At 45.0% G+C, this 7,500-nt stretch overlaps 1 pseudogene; it reads right to left on the reverse strand.

Annotated features, from left to right (window-relative positions):
- LOC124022907 overlaps positions 1-7,500 on the reverse strand; it is a 45,725-nt pseudogene that overhangs the window by 34,966 nt on the left and 3,259 nt on the right.

The following is a 7,500-nucleotide window of genomic DNA, read 5'->3' on the forward strand; positions in this document are numbered from 1 at the left end:
GGTTACACACACACGGTTACACACACACACACGGTTACACACAGTCACAGAGTCAAAGAGCTTTGGGTTATTTTCAGTCAGTCACAGAGCTTTGGGTTATTTTCAGTCAGTCACAGTCACATAGCTTTGGGTTATTTTCAGTCACAGTCACAGAGCTTTGGGTTATTTTCAGTCACAGAGCTTTGGGTTATTTTCAGTCAGTCACAGAGCTTTGGGTTATTTGTCAGTCAGTCACAGAGCTTTGGGTTATTTTCAGTCAGTCACAGTCACAGAGCTTTGGGTTATTTTCAGTCACAGTCACAGAGCTTTGGGTTATTTTCAGTCAGTCACAGAGCTATGGGTTATTTTCAGTCAGTCACAGAGCTTTGGGTTATTTTCAGTCAGTCACAGAGCTTTGGGTTATTTTCAGTCAGTCACAGAGCTATGGGTTATTTTCAGTCAGTCACAGAGCTTTGGGTTATTTTCAGTCAGTCACAGAGCTTTGGGTTATTTTCAGTCAGTCACAGAGCTTTGGGTTATTTTCAGTCAGTCACAGAGCTTTGGGTTATTTTCAGTCAGTCACAGTCACACACAGTCACAATCACAGAGCTTTGGGTTATTTTCAGTCAGTCACAGAGCTTTGGGTTATTTTCGGTAAGTCACAGTCACAGAGCTTTGGGTTATTTTCAGTCAGTCACAGAGCTTTGGGTTATTTTCAGTCACAGTCACAGAGCTTTGGGTTATTTTCAGTCACAGTCACAGAGCTTTGGGTTATTTTCAGTCACAGTCACAGAGCTTTGGGTTATTTTCAGTCAGTCACAGAGCTTTGGGTTATTTTCAGTCAGTCACAGAGCTTTGGGTTATTTTCAGTCAGTCACAGAGCTTTGGGTTATTTTCAGCCAGTCACAGAGCTTTGGGTTATTTTCAGTCAGTCACAGAGCTTTGGGTTATTTTCAGTCACAGAGCTTTGGGTTATTTTCGTTGAACGATAACTGTTGATTTAAAAAGTTTCACCTCTTTCTTGGGGGAGGTTTTAAGAGTCGTGGGTGTGGTCACCATGGTTACGCTTCCTGTTTTGAGCTTGGACTTCCTGTCTGTGCTCGAAGGGGTTAGGAACTCCTTTTTGGGAGAGACGGACGCATTGATGCTCAGATTTGTCTTGCCTCCTCCTTCCTCTTCCTCCTCCCTTTTCTTCATCATGGACAGTTTGGAACTGGTCTTAACAAGAGGGGGGACCTTTTCAGGGGACGGACCGATCACGTCCTGGTTGTGGTCCCGCCCATTGGACTGTGATTGGCTGGTAGTGCTGCTGTGGGAGGAGTTAGCGCTACTTTTGTTGGCTGACCCCAGATCCTCACCAGAGTATTTACGAGCCTGACACACACACACACACACACACAACACACACACACACACACACACACACACACACATACACATATATACACACATAGAGAGACATGTTGAATCTTTCAGAGAGAGAAAGAGAGAGTTTATAGAGTGTGTTGTCTTTCAGAGAGAGAAAGAGAGAGTTTATAGTGTGTGTGTGTGTGTGTGGGTGTGTGTGTGTGTGTGTGTGTGGTGTGTGGTTCCATCACTGTGTGTGTGTGTGGTGTGTGGTGTGGTTCCATCACTGTGTGTGTGTGTGTGTGTGTGTGTGTGTGTGTGTGTGTGTGTGTGTGTGTGTGTGTGTGTGTGTGTGTGTGTGTGTGTGTGTGTGTGTGTGTGTGTGTGTGTGTGTGTGTGTGTGTGTGTGTGTGTGTGTGTGTGTGTGTGTGTGTGTGTGTGTGTACTCTTCACCTTCTTGGCGTGTGGTTGCTGGTCCAACATGGCCAGCGTCTTGGCAAACTCCTCGTCCTCGTGGACCTGCCTCTCCAACTCCTCGTCCTCGTGGACCTGCCTCTCCAACTCCATGTCCTCGTCCATCTGCTGGGCGATGACCTCATCAGTCAGCGACTCAACAGGGTCCTGAGAGAGTTGGAGGAACAACACACAGCCGTCAACAACGACAACCAGTCAGACTAGTCAGACTAGACCTGAGTCTCATCAACAACAACTAGTCAGACTAGTCAGACTACACACTAGACCTGGGTCTAATCAACAACAACTAGTCAGACTACACACTAGACCTGGGTCTCATCAACAACAACTAGTCAGACTAGTCAGACTACACACTAGACCTGGGTCTCATCAACAACAACTAGTCAGACTAGTCAGACTACACACTAGACCTGGGTCTCATCAACAACAACTAGTCAGACTACACACTAGATCTGGGTCTCATCAACAACAACTAGTCAGACTACACACTAGACCTGGGTCTCATCAACAACAACTAGTCAGACTACACACTAGACCTGGGTCTCAACAACAACTAGTCAGACTACACACTAGACCTGGGTCTCAACAACAACTAGTCAGACTACACACTAGACCTGGGTCTCATCAACAACAACTAGTCAGACTAGTCAGACTACACACTAGACCTGGGTCTCATCAACAACAACTAGTCAGACTACACACTAGACCTGGGTCTCAACAACAACTAGTCAGACTACACACTAGACCTGGGTCTAATCAACAACAACTAGTCAGACTAGTCAGACTACACACTAGACCTGGGTCTAATCAACAACAACTAGTCAGACTAGTCAGACTACACACTAGACCTGGGTCTAATCAACAACAACTAGTCAGACTACACACTAGACCTGGGTCTCATCAACAACAACTAGTCAGACTAGTCAGACTACACACTAGACCTGGGTCTCATCAACAACAACTAGTCAGACTACACACTAGACATGGGTCTAATCAACAACAACTAGTCAGACTAGTCAGACTACACACTAGACCTGGGTCTAATCAACAACAACTAGTCAGACTACACACTAGACCTGGGTCTCAACAACAACTAGTCAGACTAGTCAGACTACACACTAGACCTGGGTCTCAACAACAACTAGTCAGACTAGTCAGACTACACACTAGACCTGGGTCTCATCAACAACAACTAGTCAGACTACACACTAGACCTGGGTCTCAACAACAACTAGTCAGACTAGTCAGACTACACACTAGACCTGGGTCTCAACAACAACTAGTCAGACTAGTCAGACTACACACTAGACCTGGGTCTCAACAACAACTAGTCAGACTAGTCAGACTACACACTAGACCTGGGTCTAATCAACAACAACTAGTCAGACTACACACTAGACCTGGGTCTCAACAACAACTAGTCAGACTATACACTAGACCTGGGTCTAATCAACAACAACTAGTCAGACTACACACTAGACCTGGGTCTAATCAACAACAACTAGTCAGACTACACACTAGACCTGGGTCTCAACAACAACTAGTCAGACTATACACTAGACCTGGGTCTAATCAAACAACTAGTCAGACTAGTCAGACTACACACTAGACCTGGGTCTCAACAACAACTAGTCAGACTACACACTAGACCTGGGTCTAATCAACAACAACTAGTCAGACTACACACTAGACCTGGGTCTCATCAACAACAACTAGTCAGACTATACACTAGACCTGGGTCTAATCAACAACAACTAGTCAGACTACACACTAGACCTGGGTCTCAACAACAACTAGTCAGACTATACACTAGACCTGGGTCTAATCAACAACAACTAGTCAGACTACACACTAGACCTGGGTCTCAACAACAACTAGTCAGACTACACACTAGACCTGGGTCTAATCAACAACAACTAGTCAGACTAGTCAGACTACACACTAGACCTGGGTCTAATCAACAACAACTAGTCAGACTACACACTAGACCTGGGTCTCATCAACAACAACTAGTCAGACTACACACTAGACCTGGGTCTCATCAACAACAACTAGTCAGACTAGTCAGACTACACACTAGACCTGGGTCTCAACAACAACTAGTCAGACTAGTCAGACTACACACTAGACCTGGGTCTAATCAACAACAACTAGTCAGACTACACACTAGACCTGGGTCTCATCAACAACAACTAGTCAGACTATACACTAGACCTGGGTCTAATCAACAACAACTAGTCAGACTAGTCAGACTACACACTAGACCTGGGTCTAATCAACAACAACTAGTCAGACTACACACTAGACCTGGGTCTAATCAACAACAACTAGTCAGACTACACACTAGACCTGGGTCTAATCAACAACAACTAGTCAGACTACACACTAGACCTGGGTCTCATCAACAACTAGTCAGACTAGTCAGACTACACACTAGACCTGGGTCTAATCAACAACAACTAGTCAGACTACACACTAGACCTGGGTCTCATCAACAACTAGTCAGACTACACACTAGACCTGGGTCTCAACAACAACAACTAGTCAGACTACACACTAGACCTGGGTCTAATCAACAACAACTAGTCAGACTACACACTAGACCTGGGTCTCAACAACAACAACTAGTCAGACTAGTCAGACTACACACTAGACCTGGGTCTAATCAACAACAACTAGTCAGACTACACACTAGACCTGGGTCTCATCAACAACAACTAGTCAGACTACACACTAGACCTGGGTCTCATCAACAATTAGTCAGACTACACACTAGACCTGGGTCTCATCAACAACTAGTCAGACTAGTCAGACTACACACTAGACCTGGGTCTCAACAACAACAACTAGTCAGACTAGTCAGACTACACACTAGACCTGGGTCTCATCAACAACTAGTCAGACTAGTCAGACTACACACTAGACCTGGGTCTCAACAACAACAACTAGTCAGACTAGTCAGACTACACACTAGACTTGGGTCTAATCAACAACAACTAGTCAGACTACACACTAGACCTGGGTCTCATCAACAACAACTAGTCAGACTACACACTAGACCTGGGTCTCATCAACAACAACTAGTCAGACTACACACTAGACCTGGGTCTCATCAACAACAACTAGTCAGACTACACACTAGACCTGGGTCTCATCAACAACAACTAGTCAGACTACACACTAGACCTGGGTCTCATCAACAACAACTAGTCAGACTAGTCAGACTACACACTAGACCTGGGTCTAATCAACAACAACTAGTCAGACTAGTCAGACTACACACTAGACCTGGGTCTCAACAACAACTAGTCAGACTAGTCAGACTACACACTAGACCTGGGTCTCATCAACAACAACTAGTCAGACTACACACTAGACTTGGGTCTAATCAACAACAACTAGTCAGACTACACACTAGACCTGGGTCTAATCAACAACAACTAGTCAGACTACACACTAGACCTGGGTCTCATCAACAACAACTAGTCAGACTATACACTAGACCTGGGTCTAATCAACAACAACTAGTCAGACTACACACTAGACCTGGGTCTCATCAACAACTAGTCAGACTAGTCAGACTACACACTAGACCTGGGTCTAATCAACAACAACTAGTCAGACTACACACTAGACCTGGGTCTCATCAACAACAACTAGTCAGACTACACACTAGACCTGGGTCTCATCAACAACTAGTCAGACTACACACTAGACCTGGGTCTCATCAACAACTAGTCAGACTACACACTAGACCTGGGTCTCATCAACAATTAGTCAGACTACACACTAGACCTGGGTCTCATCAACAACTAGTCAGACTAGTCAGACTACACACTAGACCTGGGTCTCAACAACAACAACTAGTCAGACTAGTCAGACTACACACTAGACCTGGGTCTCATCAACAACTAGTCAGACTAGTCAGACTACACACTAGACCTGGGTCTCAACAACAACAACTAGTCAGACTAGTCAGACTACACACTAGACTTGGGTCTAATCAACAACAACTAGTCAGACTACACACTAGACCTGGGTCTCATCAACAACACACTAGACCTGGGTCTCATCAACAACAACTAGTCAGACTACACACTAGACCTGGGTCTCATCAACAACAACTAGTCAGACTAGTCAGACTACACACTAGACTTGGGTCTAATCAACAACAACTAGTCAGACTACACACTAGACCTGGGTCTCATCAACAACAACTAGTCAGACTACACACTAGACCTGGGTCTCATCAACAACTAGTCAGACTAGTCAGACTACACACTAGACCTGGGTCTCATCAACAACAACTAGTCAGACTACACACTAGACCTGGGTCTCATCAACAACAACTAGTCAGACTAGTCAGACTACACACTAGACCTGGGTCTAATCAACAACAACTAGTCAGACTAGTCAGACTACACACTAGACCTGGGTCTCAACAACAACAACTAGTCAGACTAGTCAGACTACACACTAGACCTGGGTCTCATCAACAACAACTAGTCAGACTACACACTAGACCTGGGTCTCATCAACAACAACTAGTCAGACTACACACTAGACCTGGGTCTCATCAACAACAACTAGTCAGACTAGTCAGACTACACACTAGACCTGGGTCTAATCAACAACAACTAGTCAGACTACACACTAGACCTGGGTCTAATCAACAACAACTAGTCAGACTACACACTAGACCTGGGTCTAATCAACAACAACTAGTCAGACTACACACTAGACCTGGGTCTCATCAACAACAACTAGTCAGACTACACACTAGACCTGGGTCTCATCAACAACTAGTCAGACTAGTCAGACTACACACTAACCTGGGTCTCATCAACAACAACTAGTCAGACTACACACTAGACCTGGGTCTAATCAACAACAACTAGTCAGACTAGTCAGACTACACACTAGACCTGGGTCTCATCAACAACAACTAGTCAGACTACACACAGACTAGTCAGACTACACACTAGACCTGGGTCTCATCAACAACAACTAGTCAGACTACACACTAGACCTGGGTCTCATCAACAACAACTAGTCAGACTACACACTAGACACACTCAGACTACACAGACCTGGGTCTCATCAACAACAACTAGTCAGACTACACACTAGACCTGGGTCTCATCAACAAGTCAACTAGTCAGACTACACACTAGACCTGGGTCTCATCAACAACAACTAGTCAGACTACACACTAGACCTGGGTCTCATCAACAACAACTAGTCAGACTACACACTAGACCTGGGTCTCATCAACAACAACTAGTCAGACTACACACTAGACCTGGGTCTCATCAACAACAACTAGTCAGACTACACACTAGACCTGGGTCTCATCAACAACAACTAGTCAGACTACACACAGACCTGGGTCTCATCAACAACAACTAGTCAGACTACACACTAGACCTGGGTCTCATCAACAACAACTAGTCAGACTAGTCAGACTACACACTAGACCTGGGTCTCAACAACAACTAGTCAGACTAGTCAGACTACACACTAGACCTGGGTCTAATCAACAACAACTAGTCAGTCTCATCAACAACAACTAGTCAGTCAGACTACACACTAGACCTGGGTCTCATCAACAACAACTAGTCAGACTAGTCAGACTACACACTAGACCTGGGTCTCATCAACAACAACTAGTCAGACTACACACTAGACCTGGGTCTCAAC

The sequence above is a fragment of the Oncorhynchus gorbuscha genome, unplaced genomic scaffold (assembly GCF_021184085.1).
Source record: "Oncorhynchus gorbuscha isolate QuinsamMale2020 ecotype Even-year unplaced genomic scaffold, OgorEven_v1.0 Un_scaffold_1478, whole genome shotgun sequence".
Lineage (NCBI taxonomy): Eukaryota > Metazoa > Chordata > Actinopteri > Salmoniformes > Salmonidae > Oncorhynchus > Oncorhynchus gorbuscha.